General features: G+C 37.4%; 1 long non-coding RNA gene across 1 annotated transcript in view; it reads right to left on the bottom strand.

Moving 5' to 3' along the window:
* Positions 1 to 6,825: 6,825 nt before the first annotated feature.
* LOC122455881 overlaps positions 6,826 to 24,617 on the bottom strand; it is a 53,738-nt gene continuing 35,946 nt past the window's right edge. The window contains exons 2-3 of the long non-coding RNA XR_006274386.1: positions 19,317 to 19,385; positions 6,826 to 6,960 (exon numbers count right to left, since the gene is read on the bottom strand). This is a non-coding gene — a long non-coding RNA (uncharacterized LOC122455881). The remainder of the gene's footprint in view (positions 6,961 to 19,316; positions 19,386 to 24,617) is intronic.

The following is a 24,617-nucleotide window of genomic DNA, read 5'->3' on the forward strand; positions in this document are numbered from 1 at the left end:
TGTGCTACTGCATCTACAATGCTATTTCTTCTACTCATGCTAGCTCAATGAAAGCTGGCATGAGTACATGTACACAAGCAGGGGAATCACACCCCTAGCTTGAAGAGTAGACGTAGGCACAGACAGTAAAGAGAAAGTGTTACAAGTTCTTATCTGATGTAATTTGAATGAATTGATTAGAACTACACCAAGGATGAAGCTGTCTCAGAGCCACTAAGACAAATATACACTTAGTGTTCCATACTTACCTATAGCCAAGCATATACAATATGTATTCCAGGCCAGATTCTCAGCTAAATCAGCTGTAGATGTAAATCAGCATAGCTCCATTGAAGTCAACTGAAGCTAGATCCTGGCCTGGAGGATCCTGGAGGATCTCTCCTTCTACATTCCAGAGTCCTCCCCACAAATCACTTCAATATGGTAAGACCAATGTAGCCTTGCTGACATTGGTTACCAGCACTCATCTGCCCTCTATGTCTTAATGGAGGAAACTACATAAAAATCAATTCTGTAAGGTGCTGGGATCCCTAAGCTTTCACTGAAGTCAACAGGAGTTGAGGACACATGAATTTTGAATGAGGAGCTAAGGCCCTGGCAAAATCAAACCCTAATACTGCTTCAGGTGTCATTAACTTTTCATGTACCTTTCGTGGGGATCATCCTCAGTTCAAGGGGAAGCCTGTGGCTTAGTGTGGCTTCCTTAAACTTGGTGGAAACCTGGCCCTGACTGCCTTTACCACTTAGCCCATGGGATAGGTGTTGTGTGAAGGGTGAAGGTAGCCCTGCAGAGGAGCAGGATGTGAGAGGTTAGGTCACAGAGACCCCCTTGGGACTGCCACATGATGTGCTGAGACTACCTCTGAGCCTGTTTTCCCTGGCAGCTTGGGACTTCAGTACCTTGTCTTGTTGAGCCAGACATGCTAGCCTGCTGCAAACATAGACCCAGGCCTGAACCATGTACTCCCAAAGCTGCAGACTTAACTGAAGATGGCTTAGAAAGTGCTCCTGTCTCTAGCACCCAGATACCCAGTTCCCAATGGGATCCAAACCCAAATAAATCCATTTTACTCTGTATAAATCTTATACAGAGTAAACTCATAAATTGTTCATCCTCTATAACACTGATAGACAGATAAGCACAGCTGTTTGCTCCCCCAGGTATTAATTACTTGCTCTGGGTTAATTAATCAGCAAAAAGTGATTTTATTAAATATAAAAAGTAGGATTTAAGTGGTTCCAGGTAATAACAGACAGAACAAAGTAAATTACCAAGCAAAATAAAACAAAACCACACAAGTCTAAGCCTAATATAGTAGGAAACCAAATGCAGGTAAATCTCACCCTCAGAGATGTTCCAATAAACTTCTTTCACAGACTAAACTCCTTCCTACTCTGGGTCCATCACTCCCCTCCCACGGCCCCCCATAATTGCTGTCCTTTGTTCCAGTTTCTTTCAGTCATCTCTTTGGGGTGGAGATGCTATTTCTGAGCCAGCTGAAGACAAAATTGAAGTATTTCCAGGTCCTTTTATATTCTCTGTCTTGTGGAAACCCCTTTGTTCTCCTGTGCAAAATCACAACAACAAGATGGAGTCCGTAGCCACCTGGGCAAGTCATATGTCTATGGATGATTGAGCTTTTTGCAGGCTGATGCCATTGTTTACATGTTTGTTTGAACATTCCAGGAAAGCTCAAATGTGGATTGGCATCTCCTGAAGTCCATTGTCAGTAAAGTGTTTCTTGATTGGGCACTTACTGAGAATAGTCCTTTCTCAAGAAGCTGACCAAATGCTTCACTGAGGCTACTTAGAATCAAACAAGTACATAGCCAATATTCATAACTTCAAATACAAAAATGATACACACATACAGACAGCCTAATTATAACAAGCAAACTACAACCTTTCCATAGACACCCTACTTGGCCTCCTCTGTACAAGATCTGGTGCAACCCTAGGACCCTGGTTGCAACAATGATCTATACGGTCACAGTTCCTGTCAATAATGTCACAGGGGGAAGCATCTATGATACCTCAGGAACATTGAAACCTGGGTTTCCACATTTGTGTGGGCTGTGAGCTAGTCATTCAACAGTGAGCACTATTATAAAATATACAATATGGGCAACTTCTAGTTCTCTGTATTACAGTTGACTGAAAACTTTCTGTCAAAACTGGTTTTCAACAGAAAACTGTGTTTTCCACTAAATGAAATTATTTTTGCAAAAATTGTCTGCTTTCCTTGGAAAATGTTGATATTTTTAATTAAAACATGAATGCACCCAACCTAAAATATTTTGATTTGGATATGCTACTGTGGTGTCTCTAAGGAGTTGAAATTTAGTTGCCTCATGTCCCCATTCTCCTCTATGAGCCAGGCTTTCCAACCAGACTTCATCTCCTATGATGCACAACTTCGCCCTCACCAAAAGGAAAGGCCCTGGTGCATGATAGGTGATGTCTATAGAGGAGAATGGGTGCATGAGGCATCAGAACTATCACTCCATAAAAGCACCATAGAATTTCTGAATCAAAATGTTTCAGGTTTTGGCTGAAACATATTGGGTTTTGATCTTATGCACACAAAAAAAGAAAAGAAAGAAAGAAAAAATCCCATTTTCTGACCAGCTCTACTCTGGATATTTCTATTTTCCTTATATTTTATTGAAGCTGCCTGTTGTCAATAATAACAAGCCCCACAGGATTGTAAAGTTTCATCCCCACTTTCTCAGAATTTGCTGCTATGTTCCCAAAGGAGACTGACAATGAAGTCAATGGAATCCTCATGCTCACAAGGGCAGTATTTGGCAAAAAGATGCCAAAAGATCCTAACTAGATTAAATGTTGATTTTAATGGATGTCATAGCTTTGTCTCCTGGACATTCTCATGCTACTCCCAGTATAGCCATTGAGCCATTGAGTGACCTGCGATAAGTCACTTTATTTCTGTGTCTCTGTTTCCCCTCCCACTCTTTGTCTATTTAAGTTGTAAGTTATTCATGGCATAGTTTTCCCCTTACTATGTCTTAGTACAGTACCCAAAACAATGGGACTCTGCTCTCTATTGAGGCTTCTAAGAACTACCCTCATGCCAGTAATAAATAAATAATTATTATCTGAGGTTCTCAAAGCAATATTCTCTATCCATAGTTGTGTTCAAACAAAACATCTACACACCTGGAAATGATAAAAAATTAAAATAAAGATTAATTCTTCTGTCAGTTATGCCTGTGAAACTTCATTGTTTTCAATGACAGCAGAATTTAGCCCCTAATATTTAAATGAGGAATGCCCCTGGTTTTGTTGTAGTTACCAGAGCTTCATTTGGAGATTATTAACCAGCATTCTGGATTTCCAGCACTAATTATTGGTTTGTTAATCTGTGCTACACTGCAGGATTTATGAATTCATTGTGCCTCAATTAATTCCTTCTCTATTAAAGCCATTTCTTTATTTGCTTTATTCATTTTTTTCATACTCACCCAGCAGTTAGGTTTTTGAATCAAGATTCAGCTGCAGTGTCACTGCTGGTCAGGTCAAATATTGAGTATTATACAATAAATAGGGAAAATTAATATTTGCTTGCCTTTTGTTCTTTCTCATTCATACTTACCAGTTTAATATCTTGTATAGAATTTTACATTTGGACAATACGATCGCCTATGAGCTTAAAAGTTAAAAGGCCAGATGGTTTTGAATTCCGGTAATCCTCAATTGTGCTCAATACAATAGGATTTCTAGTCATACATTTACTAATTATCTCTGTGCAGCACTCTAGGTAAATTTTGACACAAGCACTTTAATAACGTAATTAAAAATGTATAACAGGATTAAAAATGAATTTAAAAGATATCATACAAAATTTCAAATTTGGAATACATTAAATGACTGGATTAAGGCACACAGTTTTAAAGGACCTGTAGTTAGTAGATTAACAGGCATGTTTTGGATACTACTAAAACATCATGCAAAATAATGCTAGCTTCAAATCAAGGAAAAAATAATAATAATCTCATAATCTCCTGGGGATTCATTCACAGAGAGGACACATTTACTTTTGTTAGTATTTAGCACACTCTTGGTATCATACAAATAATGATCATATTTATTAACCGGCACGAGAAGGCAGTAGTAAACTGGAATAAAAGAAGCTATTAAGAACTTAGAAGTTGAATTTGAGGTAATGGAGAAAGAAAATCAGGTATTGGAATGTTTTCAGCATGCTGTCAAGAGGTTGTTATGCTTATCTTTCATAGATTCTTATAGTTATGTGGTTAATCCATGTATTAATTCATGGTTAATCCATGGTTAAGGTTGGTCATTTGTGTACCCTGTTGTTACCCACCAATAGAATATTCATCTTACTTTTCTTAGGTCATGTACATTGGTGTCACTTAGCAGGGTGCAACCTCCACACGATGCAAACCTCCTGTTCAACACTGCACCGGGAGTGGAAGGGGCAGTGTAAGGATGGACTGTGTGGAGCATCTCCTTCTGCACAGATTCTTCCATGTTCTTCCTCTATCTTCAGGAAGCTGGTGTGTAAAGGTCCACAGAGGCTGCTTCAGCCGCTGGGCTGACGTCGCTTCAGTACAGCAATTCTGCAGACTTGTGGAAAAGCCTAAATTCCCATTTTAATGTCAAGGTACAAAATTAGTAAATAAGAACTGGAAGGTTTGATGCTGCATTCTTTATATACTATTAACATCCAGGTTTCAGAGTAGCAGCCGTGTTAGTCTGTATTCGCAAAAAGAAAAGGAGTACTTGTGGCACCTTAGAGACTAACAAATTTATTAGAGCATAAGCTTTCGTGAGCTACAGCTCACTTCATCGGATGCATCCGATGAAGTGAGCTGTAGCTCACGAAAGCTTATGCTCTAATAAATTTGTTAGTCTCTAAGGTGCCACAAGTACTCCTTTTCTTTTTATTAACATCCAGTATCTCCACAGGAGCTTTAGGTGTACAGGAATGGAGGATCAGAACATGAAAGATAAAATAAATAAATGAAGACAGATCGATTAAGCGCTATAGCTATTTATAGTTGGAATATTTGAATATGTATTCTTTAAGTATGCTATTGCAAAGCAGACTCCTTGAGAACTCCCTTTATAATTTTTAATAGGTCAGACAGGTCTATTTAGGGAAAAAACAAGCTGTTTTTAGTTCTGCCAGCTTTCTATCTTGAGGTTTCCCTTCATCTGTGTATGTAACTGCTATGTGAATCAATGGCAGTAAATGACCCTAAGCCTGTAAAGTCACACCAGGGCCCAAATATACAGAAGGGTTTAATTAGAAATTGCCAATGATAACAGACAAACATCTGTAATAAAACATCAAGACAAAATGCATTTCAAGTGACGTGCCAAAAAAACCATGTATAATTTATAATATTACTTAACATGCAGAACATCTTAGTTATTCTATTACCGTTTCCTTCCTTCGGGTATCTCTTTGTGCCTGAGTGCTTTTTTGTACTGAGCAATGGCAATTCACTCCTTCTTTTCAGAATGTAAATGACTGAAAAATCCCTTTGTAAAAATACTTATCTTGAAACACTGGCTGAAACAAAAACCCAATCATTGTGCAAGTGAGATGGATTCAGTCTTTCCTGACTCTGAAAATTTGCTCCAAAGGCTCTTATATATTGACAACAACTCAGTTTTAAAAATGATGATCCAATAAAGATTCTGAAGAAAATTGGAAAAAAATAGGTACAATGTGTTTCTTTAAAATGATTCCTTTTCATTGACTTATTTTAAATTATAACATTTTGCTGCAAATGTAACTCTTGTGAATTTGAGAATTAATAGCTCTTGCTAGGACCAGATGCTCTGGAAATTTCCCACATAGGCACCAATTCAGGAAATCATTTTAAGCGAATGCTTAGCTATAGGAATATCTTTCAGTTCCATGGACTTCAATGGAATTTAAGCATATGTTTAATTGCTGTCCTGGTGTTTTCCTGAGTTGGGACCATATTTTTCTAAGTAATTTATTACTAATCTCTGCTCATCCTACCTATCCAAATCTCTGATTTTGTTAAGCATGGATCTCTATAGTATCTAAGCACAGTTATTTTTTTTAAATCACGCCTTGGTTGTCTACTTGAGGGAAAAATAATCTTATAGTGTATATAAGGTGTAGGATGATAGGGGAAAAAGAAAATGGTGTGCATGACAATAACTCCTTTCTTGGGGCCAAATTTCTCAAAGCTCAGTGTCTTGTGTTCAGTTCTAATATGAGCTCAGTCTGATCTCCAGCAATAGGTGTTTCTCTGCCAGAGGCCCTCTACTGAAAATGTCCTTCCACAGGCTCGTGAGAGATTTATGCTGGTCTCCATCAGTGATAGTTCTGCAAATCACAGTGTTCTTAGATGATTGCACAGAGAGAGGGGTGGTCCCTGAAGTAGCCATATGCTATCCCACTGAAGACTTCAGAAATTAAAACTAGGACATTAGATTTGATGAATAATTTCATGTGGAGCCAATTCAGAGCACAGTTATATGTCACTGAGCTGTCTTTCTCAATTCAATTTTCTACATAGCTTATATGGAAATACTAAAAATCAGGCCAAAATACGACTGTAACCCAACTTCCCTCTCCCCCCCCCCGAAAAAAACCCTAAGAGGATGTTTTTCAAAATCCATGGTGGGGTGGGCAGGTGTTGCTAGAACCTTCTGCAGCTTTTCAACCCAAATTCCCCTAATAACGTTTGCTCAACAGAGAGTTTAAAACAAAGAACTATAATATCTTCAATAGGAAAAAGTGGATATTAAAAAAAATGTGATACAAACTTTTAGCAGGTCATTTCACATCTCTGTGCCTCTGTTTCTCCTTTGAGTGTCTTGTCTATCTAGACTGAAAGCTCTTCAGAGCAGGTTAAACTGTCTCTTACTATATGTGTGTACAATGCCTTGAACAATGGGGCCCTTATCTTGGTTGGAGCCTATAAACCCAACTGTAAAGCAAACAAACAAGCAAAAATAAATAAATAAACAATAGCCTTTGAAGAAATAGATACAAGCAAAATAAATATATACTGTTCCTAAACACCTGATATACTATTAAGTATTGTGCCAGCACTCTCTTAGCCAATACTTCTCTAGCAGCTCTCCTTCCATGCACGGTGCTTGTTGTGTGGGTTCTCTGATAGCTCTCTCTCAATGTAGAGCTTTGCTTATATGGGTTCTATGTCATCTATTTTCCTCCATGTGGAGCTTCATCTGCTTGAGTTCCCTGAGCAAAGTCCATGACTTATTTTTATTCTTCCACCCTTACCTATGTGGACATGGGCCTACGAGATACAAACTATTACAAAGGCAACAAACAGCCTCTGTGGGCTCCAGAGAATCAATCCCAGCCATGCAGAACAACACCTCCTCCAGAGGAAAATCACCATAAGGCAAAAGTCTCATCTAAATTCCTAGATCTCCTCCTAGACTACTAAACCAGTATGACCTTGTAACCAATCTGATTTTGTAGCTCATGCCCAACTCCATGAAGCACACTTTAGTTGTGAAGAGCACAGTCAGCAAGACTTTCCTAAAGTCACACCATTAGTTAGAATAATGATCATGAAACCTTCCTGTACCTGGGGGGGAATGCTGTAACACAATGTGAGGAAAAGAATAAGTCTAGATCTTGGAGTGTTTTTTTCTGAGGGATATACACAGGGGACTTCAAAGACTTCTGGACATATAGGCTTACCAACTCATTACTTTTGCTGCTCACCAGGGAAACATTATCTAACCAAATAAGTAGGGTTAACATATAAACATGAAAAATTCTCTCCTCTGGAAATCAGTCACATATCCTGGTCTGGTCAAAAAAATCTCACCACAACACAAAGTTTTTATTCTAGCTACATACCCAGTTCTTAGCTAAGTCAGACATCAGTCCCTCACCACATGTGAAATAGATCTCAGCACCTCGTTCTCGGGAAAACAGTGGTATTACTGACAGGTTTCAGAGTAGCAGCCATGTTAGTCTGTATTCACAAAAAGAAAAGGAGTACTTGTGGCACCTTAGAGACTAACAAATTTATTTGAGCATAAGCTTTCGTGAGCTACAGCATCTGATGAAGTGAGCTGTAGCTCACGAAAGCTTATGGTCAAATAAATTTGTTAGTCTCTAAGGTGCCACAAATACTTCTTTTCTTTTAGTGCTATTACTGTATCAGTAATATTATACCTGTTCTGAAAGTTGCAGAATTGACTGAACCATAAAGTGGTTCATCAGGCCTTATATCTCCCTGTGTTAAGGCTTCAGATCAAGGGCCAGATTTTGATACTTCCATTTGCAAGTACATAAGGAGAAGGGGGAGTGCAGAGAAAAGCTCCCTCTGCATGGTACGTGCAACATCCTATTACAAGTGCTATCTCTATGCCTGTAGGAGCTTCAGTCGGTGCCTCTGGTTGGAAAATGGTGTTCCAGAAAGAGTGAAAGGGGCTGGGAAGAGCTCGGGAAAAAGTGCCTCCTCCACCCTTCCAAAGTAGGCTGCACCATCACATCATCTCCATGTGCAATTGCACCATTCAGGAACGGATTGTGTCTCAGGGGTGGACAATCAGAAATGAAAATTGGAGGATATTATAAATACAGGAAGTGCAACTTGACCTTGCCAGTGACTAAATGCCATGCTTTGGTCCCAAACAAAACAATAAGGATATATGTATAACAAAACAAAACCCACTTAAATGCTTCTCAAAGTATAAAAATATCCCACTGACCTTTGACTCAGTTGTTATTAAAGATTGTAATAAAAGTAGCCACATACTGTCAGATGTGTTTTGGTTGGTTGGTTGGTTGTTTTTTTGCCAGCTAGCTGAGTACACTGGCCACACAGTGATGAATTACACTGAAGACTTCTTGTTTTCTTCAACAGCTACAGAGTCAATAAGAACATGACTGAGCATAAAAATCTGAAGGTTTGTCCCTTGAGCAATACACCTTTGCCACCTGTATAGACAGTCATCCTGTAATGATGCTGACATTCAGAGGCTTGCAATAATTCCCCCTGAGATATACCATGTGTTGGAACTCTGCTATCTTGTCACAATGACTATCCATCATGTACAGCTCAAAGTTAGTGCTTTTCTGTTAAATCTGTATGTTTGTTTTTTGTTCGTTTGTTTGAATTCATGTGCCCTTTCATGATAGGTGTTTACATTCTGCATGCAGATGTAACTGGCCATTTGTTCTCCTGTAAAAAACCTACATACAATAAATATTCAGTACAAAGTGTATATAAAAACAGATTAATATAAAATTAGATAATCTGAAAATATGAAGCTAAAAAGGAAAGGAAAGCACAAAGTCACAGCGTAAGGAGATACATGCAGGAGCTACATATGACAGGCTGGATTTTTAAACAAGTTCAGCTACCATTTGGGAGCAATGGGAGCTGCTGGTTGCTGAGCAGTTTTGAAAATATGGATGCTTCAAAAAGGTTTCTGAAAGGGAAGTGAGCTCTTTTTTTGAAAATCCAACCATGCAATGATTGGTGCTTTGTAAATACCTAAAATATATAGCTTAGATTGTAGTATATTAATTCATTATTTAAAATACTTAAAACTACCCTGAGAAAAGAACCCATGCTAAATATTGTGTAGAATATTTTTGCACTCTGAAGATGAGGAACCATAGATTGTGTCTAACATTTTCAAAAATGGGTCCCTAAAGTTAAGCTTCTAAATCCATGTTTAAACATTCAAATACAGGGTCTGAATTTTAAAGTGCTAACTATGAGCAGTACTGATTAAACAGAAGGGAAGACTTGCCCTTATATTCTAAACAAAAAATACAGTTCAGAAACATAAAGCAGCAGATGATCAGATGGATGAAATTTAGAATGAAGAATTATTCTTCTTTAATTGATAGGTTAATGATAAGGAGATAGATTTACAAAGGTATTTAGGCACCTAAAGATGAAGATAGGCACATAACCTGTTTAGGTGCTTTTGTAAATCCCACAAGGTGTCTAAGTACTATTGAAGTCCAGATATAGCTTGTGTTTGGAAGAAGAAAGAGTAGATTCTTGATTTATGAAGAAAGGGAAAGAATTCCAGCTGTAAGGAGCAACATGGAAGAAAGTAAAAAGATGAGAGTGGAAGAAATGTGTGGGAGATGGCATAATAGATATTAGAGTGGGGGCCTATTTCCTTGCATTTTACAGTGTTAAGAAAGCTCTGAATCAAACTAATTACCAATAATGATGACTGATTGCATTTCTTGTTCTCAGTGGATAAGACTCATAAAAAGGCTAGGCCTGTTGGTACATATACCAGTGTATACCTTCTGCCTTCTTTTTTTACCCTCATCCCCTTCCTTTTCTTCTACAGTCCTGTAGGGTAATGCAGCGCCTAGAAATATGCCTCTGCATGGTGCTCCTTTAAGGAACAATATATTTTCCCTGGAAACATCAAGGCTATAATTCTCCAAAGTACTGGCGTCTGCAGGTCATAATTCAGGAAATGTTCTTATATCACATAGGTATGTTTCCTTTTCTTATTTCACCTTCAGTAGAAATAGCTGCACATTTACTCTCTAGTGTATGTTGATGATGATAATTACCCAGTAATTGACCTACATGGGAAAACTATGCTTTTATATTTGTGTACAACTAGTAGTTACTTAGGGTTCTTTATATTTCTGGAAAACAGCTATCAGGCTCAATTTATTTCCAGATCCATATAGAAATCCAAACTCAATTATAAAGACACATAAGAGATCAAAGTAGTATTTAAACCTGAAATATTTGTAATAGACTTAAAGATTTAAATTAAGCTAAGTGATTTTGAGGTTTGCAATTTGGGAAGTAAGAAAATGTAATTAACATCCTCCTAAGTATTAACGGACTATATCTTGTATGGCTCCTGACTAGCAGTCAAAGATACGTACTAGATCTAGGAGAACTGGGAGAGCACTAGATAGTAGCCTTTCTTTCAGACTATAACAAGCTGTTTTGGGGCAGGGACTGTAATTTATTATATGTTTGTATACTGCATAATGCCATGGGACCCTGATCTGGTCAAGGTCACTGAGCATAATATTAATTAAAAATATGCTATAAACTCAAATTAAAGGAAATACTTTCATTGGACCTAAAGAATTCTGGAAGTTTAGGGTTTTAGCGGTTGAAAGAAGGGATCCTCCAGACTCTCATAGGGCCCAAGGATTCCACCAAAGCTTTGTTTTTTTAAAATTGATGGTGAAACTAAGTTTATATGGTCTGTATCATGCCCTGGCCACATATGGTTGTTTTAGCTGGGGAAAGGAAGGATTTCTTACCCTATCCAGTAAGCTAAGATTAGTATTTTGTCCCACATCATTAGAATGAATATAGATGTCTGTCAACTTCTACATCCAACCTTAATGTATATTGTTTTATGGACTTTACCATTTGATCTAAATTGTGCAATAGCTAAAATTAAAGTTAATTTTGCTACGTATTTAAGCTTAATCATTAACAATTTCCTTGCTGATGACAGTAACAGGGGTCATAAGCCAAACTTAAGCCATGTCATTGCACTAAGAAACCTAGAGAAAGCTAAATCACCAGTTAAATTAGGAGTTTCCAGCCTACAGGAAATCTGCTTGTATAAAAATCAGAGTTTTAGGCTTAGTCATTTGGGTGACTAGTCTTGCATAAAATTAGCTTTAACTGAATATTCAAACTAGTAATGCTCAGGCTCTCACATATTCTTGGAAAATAATCACAGAAGGGTTGCAAAATACAGTGAAGTTGAAAATTTCTTTCATATCTGAATGAACCTTCATTGAAAAAGATTCCTGTGTTATGCTCTTCTCTAATCTGGAGTACTCCTTGCTGGTCAGATCCTATTACATTATGAATGGGAAGATCCATTGAAGGTGTTATACCTAATTTTTTGATACTTTTTTTACGTGTTCAGTATCAACTACTTACAATTTTTAAATTTATCTTGATACAGTTAGATTAATGTTCAAATAATGAAGGAGAAAGTTGTATTTTCACTATTTGGCTGAGTTTAGTTTATGGTAATATTTATGTCGGTGCAGAGGCCTAAAAACAGCTTACATTCCACTCAAGACGTATTTTGGGCACTTAAGTGGTGCATTAGCCTTGACTTGGCCCTCTGCATGGGGGTTAATTTTGGCCAAAGTGAATGTCAAGTATAACTCAGACTGGATTTTGTGTCACTAATGAACTAATTTTAATGGAAGTATCTGAAAGCTCTTTAAAGATGCTTCTGAGGTAACGCCTACACATTTTTTACTAAATATGTTTATCAGGCATATAATATGTCCATGTAACTATTGAACCCTTAACTAAGATGACTAATTAAACTAATACCAGTCACAGACTAGAAGGCAGTTCATAAATCTGGCTTGAATTCTTTTGAAGTCGTGGGTCAGTGTCTTTCCATCGGTCTTTTCATGGCTAAAAATATAGGTTGTATAGTTAAAATGAATTTCAACATCAAGAAGCTAATCTAATACATTCTTAGGGCTCAGTGTTTCCTTTCTATATATAGGTGCATTTTATAGCATCTCTTTGACATCCACCCGCTGTACTGCGCTTTCATGGAAGTAAGTATTGGGGCATTTTTCATGGTATACAGTGAATACACAAAATAGCTTATACACTCTAAGCTCCAACAGTCATTTTGGCAGGTTCTTCTGGTGGGCAAAGAAAGCAGAGTTAGGCCCCATGGGACTGGATTTGCATCATTTTTCCAATATTATGGATACAAATGGTTATATAAACTAACCAGTATTCCCAGAATAGGGAATCAGTGGTAACTGTTACTTACGTTCTTATTGAATATTTCTTTATATAAATGAATTTATTGCAAGGTACAGTGCATATAAATATATCTTTTCAGACTTGCTGTAAATATATAATCAGAAAAATGAGTTAGATAGTCTCAGCTCATGTAGTATTGATCAAATCTCTTCCTAAAAAAACAAATACAATTTGATACAAGTTGCTATCTATCTATGCCTAGGAAAGACAAATGAATAATCAGCAGGGAGACCAAACTGCATGCACATTTAAGTAAGAAGACACAGCAGGACATGCCATCGTTACGGTAGACACCCTGAAGTGTCTTAATGTGATTATAATGTGGCTTCCTTAAACAAAACAATTATAACCATCATAGGTAATATATTATTATCTATATTATTCAGAGTTAACTGAGGATCTGAACAAATAAAATTTTATTACACAACTTAAACATTGTAACATGCAGTTTTATAAGCCATTTCCAAAACCAGTTTATCAAAAATCATTCCAATCGTTGTATTTTAAGATGTCACCTTAATTGAAAATTACAGGAGCCACACTATATGAAAAATGATATTAAAATACCACTACTTTTTATTAAAAGGTTGTTTAATCGTATTTACATAAATTATGCACATCCTGCTTTGCAATTACATATCTGTCATTGACACAATGTTGTATTTTTCCCTCTCACACTCCCTCACCACATGACAGTAAAATTTAAAAACAGTTCAAATGAATTATTAGTGGCAGCATTATTTTCAAGACCCATTAAAGCTAATTTGAATATATTAATTATGTTTTCCGGAGTTAATAGTTGCTGCACTTGTGTTCTTTTCTGTATGAGAAAAAGTAATGAACAAAATATAAATGTACATATTATTTTTAATTCAATTTACTTTTCTTTTCAGGTGAAACTGAACTTGTTAAGGTCAAGAATACAGCATTTACTTTCCTTCTGCACAGTGAAGACAAATTTTTATGTCCCGCCATTTGCTTGACATTATTTACCTTGCTCCCAAAGTAGCTTGGGAAGATTTATGTTTAGCAGTTCTTCAGATTAAGTAATATGTGCCAATTTCCCTTCAAGTTATTTGCTGGACATACACATCATCATCAGTTGCCAAGCAACACTTTACTCCTATTGGTTCTTTTGTTTGCCCAATGTTTGTTCTGTGAAGTTGCTTGACATTTAGCCTGATCAAATCCCACTGAAGTCAATGGCAAAAATTCCATTAAGTACACTGAGAACAGGAATGAGCCAGTCATTGGGCTGCAACCAACAAAAAAGAATGTATGGTGATTCAGAGTTTAAAATAAATGTTGCCCTTAATTCACCTCTACACCTGTGTTTAGATAATACAAGAGTTTTCCAGGCATTGGGAACCAAGCTGTAATTTAAGCCCATATAAGTGAAAATTGCCTTCCATCTACTTTCTCTGCCAGTCTGAAAAGGCCTTTGTCCATTGCACAGATGGAGAAACAAAGGGGGATGGAGTAGTTACGGTGATATCCTGAGTCCCTGGAGATAATTTACAGTCCTGCCAGAGATTCCCTGTGTAATCTTGGGCAAGTTATTTAGTCTCTCTGTGCCTTGCTTCCCCATCTGTAAAATGGGGATAAGAGCAATTTCCTACCTCACATGCTTGTTGTGAGCATCAATACTTCAATGATTATAAGGTGCCCAAATATTGTGATACTGGGGGTCACCTAAGATAGCTAGAACAAATCCTTTGGGTTTTTTGATTCCCAGATTTGTGTCTGGAAGGATTAATATGTGAAGTGTGCCTGTGGGCATAACATAATCCTTTACAGTTGCACCCCCTAAAGCCACTGAACTTAGGCTATGCAATGAAATTGTTGCGACCTCGTTTTTCAGATCTTCTTGGATTCTGCTGGTAACACACATAGGTGCACTATCTCTCTTCCAACACTTTTTCAAGTAAATTTGGCCTATTTGATCTCCTGTGCAATTGTGCAATGTACCTCTGAATTTGGACCTGTGTGATTGACATACCAATGTAGTATATGTTATTATAGGAACAGCAAGGAAGTTCATTCAGCATTCATATTCTTTTTTTTTCTTTGCTATAATTGTATTTGGAGCCCTGCTATTTTTTTAATTGGTATTTAAAAATCTATCATCCACCATTTTAAAAATGCACATATAATTTGTTTTTTAAAATGGCTTATTTTACAAAAGATGTTTTTAGAATACATTTAAACCCATATCATTTACCCAAGAAACATTAATGGCTCCATCTTTTGTGCCAATATGTTTTTGAGAATTTTAACACATATATTCCAATATGTAACCACAAGACCTTAACAACTCCATTTAGATAATAACATTAATATCAGTAAGGAACAGCTCCTCATGAATTTTCCAGTCTCCAGCAGATAGATGGAACTCATGTATGGTATATTTCATTTATTAGTAACAACCCAAAGATGTTCTTGAAGTTGGCAGACACAAAGCATCAAAATTAAGATGACATAACTTCCAAATGGCCAATGATTTAAAATTTGGAGAAAATAATAAGACAACTTATTTGCTGAGACCTTCTATGCTTCTGTTTAGATTTTTCACAGCCAGTTACTTATCAGCCTAATAGAAATGCTGACATACACAGCCTTAACTCCTGTATCACCAGTCACTGCTCTAATCTAATTGATTTGTGGCTGTTTCCTTGGATGAAGATATAGAGCAGAGGTATTTTCCAAAGTATCTTCACTTCTCATCTAGAACAAAGAGGGTCCCCCAGGAGTGGCTGTGTTTACATGATTCATATAGAGTTTTATGACTTCTGTGTGCTTGTTAAATGAAAGTGCATCATATTTTATACCAACTTTACTGCTCCCTTATGAAAAGTTAGGGTATTTTCAGGTGATGGTACCCTTCAATGACCTCCATGCACAAAAAGGTAATTTTACATGTACTCACTCTCTTTACTTACATTGTGGTAGCAGCAGTTACTGTGTGGTATGTCAGGCAATTTTGTTGTCTTGTTTTTTTAAATACCTAATTTGCTATGTAATATTGTTGATCATTTAGTGCCACTACATAATGCTGTATTTCCTCTCAGTGTCTTGATTTGCAAATAACTTCAGAAAATAGCAGTACAGCCATGCTGCATTTATGTTTTTTTCCTCTTCATCCATTTTCCTTACTGTGAAAAAAAAGAAACTACTGTATAAAACTGGAAAATGAAAAGCTGCAAAATATGCTCAAAGAACAAATATAATAAGAACAATAAAAACAACAATAATAACTGAATGGTGTTTCACATAAAAAAAATCCATTCTTTACATTGTAGCGATCTTTCCCTTGTGAAATAAGAGTACAATTTTGTCCTGATCCTTCAGTCCTGTCTTAAGCCAAATTCTCTCCAAGTAATAAATGTGTCTAGTGGTGTGGGAGGGCTTGCCTCAGAAAAGATTGCAGGTTCAAGCATCTTAGTGCTATACCTATTATAATGTGAGACTTCAACCACCAGGCCCAATATCTGATGGGCATGGCTGACAGTGGGAGCTGTTTGTGGTTCCATGATCATGAATCCAGTCAAGGATCCGTTTGGCCCTTGCTTCAGTTTAGGGCATGAAGTTGCTCTAAACTACATCAGGATTGCAGTGGCCCAAGAGGGTTTCCTCCAGCCAAGAATTGATGAAGCACATTAGGTTCTGGTCATGTATCCTCCCCCGAGAATGTTTGCAGCACACCCCTTACACTTGGATTTATACAGGAGGTGTAATAGCAGCTAACTCTGCTGGCCTTATGCCAACTAAGTACTTCCCATACTGGCACAATCTGATTGTTTTCCAGATCCAGGATAGAGCCACGAATCTTTCAAGCTGTAAGATGAAACATTCCCAGTGAAGTTGCAGGAAGTTTCATGTGTGGTGTGGTACACTTCCAAAATCAAGCCATTGTTTATTTATTTTGGACCCAGTCCTGGAAAGACTGGAAAGATCCTTATGTTGTATGAGTTTCACTGAATCACAGATATGCAAATATGAAAACCTGAAAGGTATTTTATGAGAGAGACAACATGAGCGAGGTAAAAATTTTTATTGGATCAACTTCTATTGATGGAAGAGACAAGCTACACAAAACTCTTTTTCTTGTCTCTTCACCCAATAGAAGTTGATCCAATAAAAGATATTACCTGACCCACCTTGTCTCTCTCATATTCTGGGATCAACATGGTTACAACAACACTGGAAAAGATATTTTATAATCATGGGGGGAAGAGTGGGGATGTAACAACATTTATGAATGTTTAAAACATGATGCCCAAAATATTTGAAGATTTGCCCATAAGGAAAGTATTCTATAGAGTGATTCCTTTGTATTTCTTGCAAGACTACAATATTTATAGACTCAGAACACACACACTCTCTCTCTGAAATATATATTTTGAATCACATACATAAATACATTCCACAATCTAAGCAAGTGAGAACCCCTTTCTCAATTAAACCTCCTTCAGAAATTCTTTGTACTTCACCAATTAAGCTCATCTTTTAGTTTTCTTCCAACTTTGAGTTATAAAGTTCAGTAAATAGAGAATGCAGAAATGTAACAAGGATAGAGAAAATAGCTTCCAAAACTATTTTAAAACATTTTTAATCAAAACCAAGCAAGAATAATAATCAATTTGTTTTATGAAATTTTTCATTAAACTGATATTTATTTGGAAAATGCATTTTTATTTTCCTCTCCTTTGAAAATGCTTGAAATGAGTTGCTTAAGGGCAATCAATAATTTAAGACACACAAATGTTCCACTCATCATTTTACTAGGAACAAGGATATTAATTATTATTTTTTTAATGTGAAGGTTGTTAAAAGTGATAGGCTTGTTACATTCACTAACAACTTAAAAATATGGCTCAGAGATGTTTTCATTTGACAGTATCTGTAATGAGAAAAGGAATCACATTTCAAATATTCTGGGATCAAAGGAGGTGGGAAGTGAAAGCAATCATGTAAGCTCTAAATTGGATTGTTATGGATTGTTTTATTTATGTAAATATTGGTAGAGGAACAAAATTCACTGCTATTGAAACACCTTATACACAAAGTTGTCTAACAGGAAATAACAGCAGATTGTAGTGATGGAAGATGTAGTAGTGATAAAATTCTATATCTGCAAGCATAGTGCTTAACAGCAGCAAAGAAAGGAAACAAATAAAATTTGTGGATAAAAAGCAATGTTACAGTGATATCAAATGCCAGTCTGAAAAAATGTATGTATCAATATATAAGGATCTAGTGGGACATTCTCTGGAAAAGTTTGCAGGTGGAGTATGATCTCTTTGTAAAACTGATAGTAGAAAACCACAATGGGGATTTCTCTTTTACAGTTTCTGAGTGAAAGAACAGGGAGATCCAGAAGCTAATTTGGATTTGTGGTGCTTGTAAAAATGACAGCAAATGCAAATAGATCTGATTAAAAGGGTTGGCTGAAGGGGCCTGAGATTGTCATGAGAATAGACGCACATTAACTTCCAGTAGCAAGATGCCCAATGGTAGCAGCTGTCAGTCAAATGTCCTCAGTGGAATTATTCAATGAGAGAAATGAACTGTGAACACTTCAATAAAGAGGAGACAAGGAACGGGTCTCCTGGAGTTATTCAAAATTCTGAAGTAAAGGTGAAGTAAAGACTTATTTTACACTAACCAAATCCTTTTTTTTTTAAATTCCTATGTCTGGTTCCAGCTTCACCTAATGTGCCAGCTGAAACCCCTGTGCCCCACTTGTACTGCCAGCTGCCCTTCCTTGGATTTTTTGCCAGGCTTTAATTTCTAATGAACATTCCATAGGAGTCCTATTAATGAAGGCTGCTAAAGGCAAACCCTTCATAGGCCCTGTGGGCAGGAGGCACTGGGGGGGCTAGAGGGAGCTGATAAGGGGGCGGCCAGTGGGTGATCAGCACCCACCATTTTTTCCCTGTGGATGCTCCTACCCTGAAGCACCCACGCAGTTGGTGCCTATGGTCCCAGTCCTGGGCTGGAGTTCCAAACATGGGTCTAGGGAATGGGACAGGGTCAGTTACAGCAGACCCTTTGACAATACTTGGAAGAAAAATGGATTATTTTCTCCTGGCAGGAAATAATGGTGGCATGCTGCACCAGACACGTAATTCCAAGGATCAGGGGAAAGTGCAGTGAACAGATTATATTTAGTCTCATGAATTCTGTGTCCCTGGAGGTCAATCTCTAAGGATACAGGATCATGGGTCAGCAGACCTGAAGACAAGAAAGACACTAATAAATTTCCATAAGATCTGGTGTGCCCATCGGCTGAAGGGGGGGAGGTGCAACGCATGGGCTACCTCAACATCAATGAATTTTTCAGCAGTCCCAGCATCAATCAGGGCCCATTGGAAGGGGATGGGCATGGCCAGAACCAGAATACGCATCTGCATGGGAACTGGGAGATGCATGGAAGCCGCTCAGCCCTCAGTACCTGTCTGGGTGGCCAGTCGGGAGGCAGTACTTGAGTGGGGGAAATTAATGGTACCCAAGCCAGCTCTCCTTACTTGAGCTTGTGCCAATTGTTACCCAGCAGTTTTCAGATCGAGCAAGAGGTGAGGGTGTATTTGGATGCTCTGCAAAAGAAAAACAAATGTTCACAACACTGTTGCTCCTTTTCTCCCAACTAAGGTCAGTCTTCATTGGCTCGGAGTTAGTGAATGGGGCTTTGGTTCAATGTGCAGTCATAGGGGTGGACCTGTGCATTTCTTCTCCTCTTTTCTCTCTCAAAGTTGGGAATCAATGTGGAGAGCTAAGCCAATTAAAGCATTCAGTTGGGAGGAGCTCTTGATGCGAGCCAGCTTGTTTTTCATCTCTTCACTCAACCCCCAACAGAACTGGTGCAATTGGGCTGCCTCATTCCATTCCACATCTCCTGTCAGTCTTTGAAAGTGAGCAGTATAAATAATGGTGGGTCCCTGCCTCTGCTGAAGCTTCCTCAGTGCTGCTTCAATGATATGAGCTCAATGCAGGTCATCGAATATAGTAGAGAATGCTTGCAAAAGAGTCTCCCAAATGTCAAAGCTGGGCTGCTTTGCTCCAAGAGGGGCAAAGCCCACTACAGTGCTTCCCTTGTAAGTAATATGGTGCTTTATCTGTCTCCCTTGGTGGCAACAAGGGAGTCCTGGAGACTGATGGTTCCCCAAACCCCAGGTTCTAGATTTGCCAAAACGAAGGACCAGCACCCTCGGATCCCTACCCCTGGATTCAATTCCCAGTTCCCCTACTCTGTGATCTTGTAGAAGCCACTTTACTGATTTGTGTCTCAGTTTCTTCTCCTACCCTTTGTCTTGTCTCTTTAGTTTATAAACTTTTTGTGTCCTATACTATATCTCACTTTGTGTTTCTATAGTGCCTAGTGCAATGGGGCCCTGATTTTGGTTGGGGCTTCTAGGCACTGCTATTTTAATTGAACCTACCTGTACACTGATGTCCTGTTTGTATTCAGAGCCATATATCTCACCAAGCTTTGAGGTGTTTTTGAAACTTTGTTGTGAATTGAAAGAGAACAATCCTATGCAGTTGTTGGGGAAATGATTAGGAGAAGTTGAAATTAAGGATTTCACAAAGTAAATGAAGTTTTTTGGTGCTCTGAAAAAAATTAAGGTTGTTTATTCACATTATTTTCCAGTCTGTCCCTCTTCTACCAGTGTCTGGCCCACATGTAGAGACTGATGAGCACACTACAGCCATGGCTAACAGAGCTGGGTTTTTTAGCTCATTCAGTAGACCTTATGCTTTAAGAACAAGAGTTCCCAGGTTTGACAGATATTGCAGCCATATACGGTATCTTTGGGGACCGTTGTATTAAATGTATGAATGTTATGTCTGATTGTGCTCTACCATTGGGGGAAGTTACTACAGCTCCTACTGTTTGCGGGGGAGTAATTATGGTGAGTCTCTGAGACTGTAAACAATTCCAGAGTGGTATCACTCCTTGGAGTGCTTTGCATATACTGGTTCAAACTGGGTTTTCTAAAGACCAGGAGACAAAGAAAGAACTTGGGATATCTGAAAGCTGAGTTTAAATAGACTCAGAATCTTCCTTTTAATTCAGCAAACAGGACTTTTGCCTAGGGTGGCCCCAACTTTTGCAGGAGAGTTGGAAAGACTTTGGCCTACCAGACTCTGCGTGTGGAAGATGGATGATTCCTGGTACATTTAATGTGCATTTAAATTTGTTTATTGTTGTTTTTATATGTTTTCTCTGGTGATTTTACCCTAAGAATAAATGTGCTTGCTTTGGAAGGGCTGTGTGGTAACTTGTAAATGCTGGTAAAAACTTTATCATTGTCCTTAGAAAGAAAGGAAAGAATCAGAAGCATCACTGTAGAATATTTCAAGAAAGGCTGTTTCTGAGGTATTTCCTTCCCAATAAAAATAAAAAAATACAAAGAATCTAATGATAAATTGCACCTAACCCTGCAAACCAACAGTTTCTGGTAGTTCAAATAAGCTGTGGATAAACACTTAGGATAAGATTTTCAGAAATGATCATTGTTAGTCCTACACCACTCCTACTGAAGTCAATGAGATTTTTACCATTGACTTCAATGAGAGCATAGCTAGGCATATGCTGAGTGGTTTAGTAAATCCTGTCTCCAAATGTTTGGATGCTTGTCCAAATTAAACCATTCTAGAGCCCATCATTTTTGAGGTTCACAGATAGCTAGCACAAAACCCATTTGAAGACTTTATATATATGATTGTATGCCTATTGATTTCACATAAACTACTGTAAACTTATGTGTAAATGGAATATTTTAACTGGACTCAAGAATTTGTGGTGGATCTTTTTTGTTTTGTTTTAGGAAATGTTTAGTAGAAAAGCATATCTTTATTTAATCAATATCCATTCCATACCCAGAGCAGTAGTTAAACTAGTTAGCCTTTTGTGTTTGAGATTCATTTGATAAAAAGCTTTTAAATATGTATATCCTGCATATTGAATTTTTGGCCAGTGCAGGCTGTTTGGCCAGTGCAGTGCAGTCCGCAATAACATGAATTAGTGTAGGATAACTCCCCATGTAAACAAGCCCCTAGTTAGGGTAAATGGGCTTAGCTACAGAGCCACTACATAAGGATCTGAACTGATATTCTTAGTGCCTTATTGGATAAATAGTTTGTAAAATAAGTTCCAAGGCAGAAAACCATTTCTGAATTCATTCCTTTTTGTCCAACTGCACGGATGGGCTAACCTGATATAAAACTGTTCAGTGGAAAAAATTCACAGAGTGAAAGTGGTAATAAAATAAACTGTACATCTGTCTGTCTATCCATCCATCAACTCTATTTCTTTTTCAGCCAAAGGCAAAGAGATATAAAAGTCCCAACTATTGCCAAGGATTTCAGCAAGGGTGGTCAGCACATCTGAAGCACATTTACCATCTGTTGACTATTTCAGATTGAAAAGATAGCAGAGGAAGTAATCTAGAAATGTTCTACCTGTTACTAGAAATCAAATAAAGCTAATGATATTTTATTTCATTTTTATTAAACAAAGACAACAAAAGGCTTTGAGGAAAGACTTGCATTGAATCTAGCAAGTTTTGCATCCTAGTAAGGTCCTTTTATAGAGCCTTTTAAACTTTATTATGAGCATTTTGGGTTTAAGCCTGCACAGCACAAGTGTGGAGTGGTGAATACATAAGTGCAAGGTGAAAAGTGATGAACAGCACAGATTGTACAAGAGAACCTGGTCCTGCATTCAAGAGAGTAAGTGCTGCTGCATGGCCTCCCGTTACCCCAGGCAGATAGCAGTAGTGAGGCATACATATCAAAATAGTTCACAGAAACTCATGTCTTCTTAGATGCTTCCATTCTTCATTTACACCCAGACCCATTGTTACCATGCACATCACAAAGCCTGTAATTTTGTCACTTGTAGCCTCTACTAGTGCTCATGCTGGAGCACAACACCGTTGTATAAAACATTGTGCAGAACACTAGGAATTTCAGGATCAAAATGTTATGTTTTAGTGATGGCTCGATTAAGAAAAAAACTGAATTTTCTTGGGCCAGGTTCAGTATTTGCTTATTGCATACATTCTAACAAACAAACATTTCAAGAATGGCCTGTGAAACAGTACGTTATAAGCAAATGTTAGAGAACTTTTGCAGGGAGCAATTTTGAATTTGTAAGCCTGAGTCATCACCCCTGAAATCTGAGTGTAAGCATCATCCGGCCAGAAACTAGAAACAACGCCATGTGAATGATAGTCCTGACCCAGCAAAGCACTTAAGCACATGTGTAAATTTTTTTAAAATTTACATTCATTGAAGTTAGTACAATTACGCACATGCTTAAAGTTATTTACATGCTTATGTGCTTTCCTGGATCAGGGCTAATCAGAATTAACTCGTATATCTCAGATATGAATATGAAAAAATTGAAAGGAACAATCTACAAACCAAGACCTATTTGCACACACAGAAAAATAGTCTACTTTTGATGAATATATTATTTACTATGTTATTTATTCAGCACTAGATTATAACCTCACAACATAGCTGTGAGGTATTATAAAAATTATGTAATATACATTTACAAATAAACACACTGAGGCACTGAAATTAAATGACCTGCCTAAAGTCACCGATGAGATTTATGGCAGAGCATCCTGACTCCTACTGCTGTACCTTTATTGTTAGAACATCCTGCCATTCTTCTTTATTTTGATTCCTTATCTTCCTGTGATTTAATGTGAGTGGAACTAGTTTTATAATGTCTGGAAGAATGTGTGTTGTTCTCATCCTTATATTGTGTGTTTCTAATACGGAAACATTTTCCTTTAAGCTCAGGAATGGTAAAATGTCTTTTTTTATATAAATCAACAAGACAGTAATTGCTCCAGTACTCTCTTTCCAAAACCGAAGGTATTTTAAGATTCTTTTGCTTATGTCCAAAGGCTTACAAAAGGGCATTGCTTGCTATCAGATAATTCTGACTATTATGTGCATGCAATATACAGAAAGTCCCACTCTAACTGCATATGCAGTAGCTGTTTATACTTTAGTCAGGTTATACAGGTTATACTTTAGTTAGTTATACACAGTCATGTTTTTGCAGTCAATGTGTGAAACAGCTTTTCCTCTACAAAATTACTATTATGCCCTGCTCTCCACTAATCTGATTAAACCCTTGTAGTCTCATATCTTATCTGAAAATTGGGACTAACAAAATGAGTTGGTGCAACTTGTCCGGTATTTGGCTGCAAAAAAATTATCTCAACCACTAGCACCCTACTTTAAAAAATAATACACAACAGCAAATTCACTGAGTGCAAACATGAAACTTCTTTTGCCAAAGGATTATATGTAAAAGGGTAAATAATCAAAGGAATGTTACAGTAGATTTATACTTTTAATGATGATCAAAAGCAAATGGGCACCAATTCAACAAGGAATATCATTACTATTTAAAAACTCAGTTTTTCAGCTGTAGATAAAATGGAAAAGCCTCCTCCTCTGAGCTATGTCTAGTTTAAAATCCATTAGCTAATACTGCATGCCCTAAGGTTATCAAGAGTAAAAAACTGAGGGTGGACTAGGCATTTCAAATGGGTTTTATGTATCCTCTGGTTTTATGGAGAATTCTCAGTTCTTAGATGGATATTGAAATACATGGCTAATTGCTGGTACCACAGAACTTCTCAAAGTTAATCTGATTTACCCTACTCCTACAAATAAGGTTCTTGGCACCAAAACAAAATATCAATAAATTACAGACTAGGGCAATACCCTAGCACCAGAATTTAGCACTGGAGCCATAGCATAAAAAAAATAAAAACAAAAAGTGTAATATGAAA

The sequence above is a fragment of the Dermochelys coriacea genome, chromosome 9 (assembly GCF_009764565.3).
Source record: "Dermochelys coriacea isolate rDerCor1 chromosome 9, rDerCor1.pri.v4, whole genome shotgun sequence".
Lineage (NCBI taxonomy): Eukaryota > Metazoa > Chordata > Testudines > Dermochelyidae > Dermochelys > Dermochelys coriacea.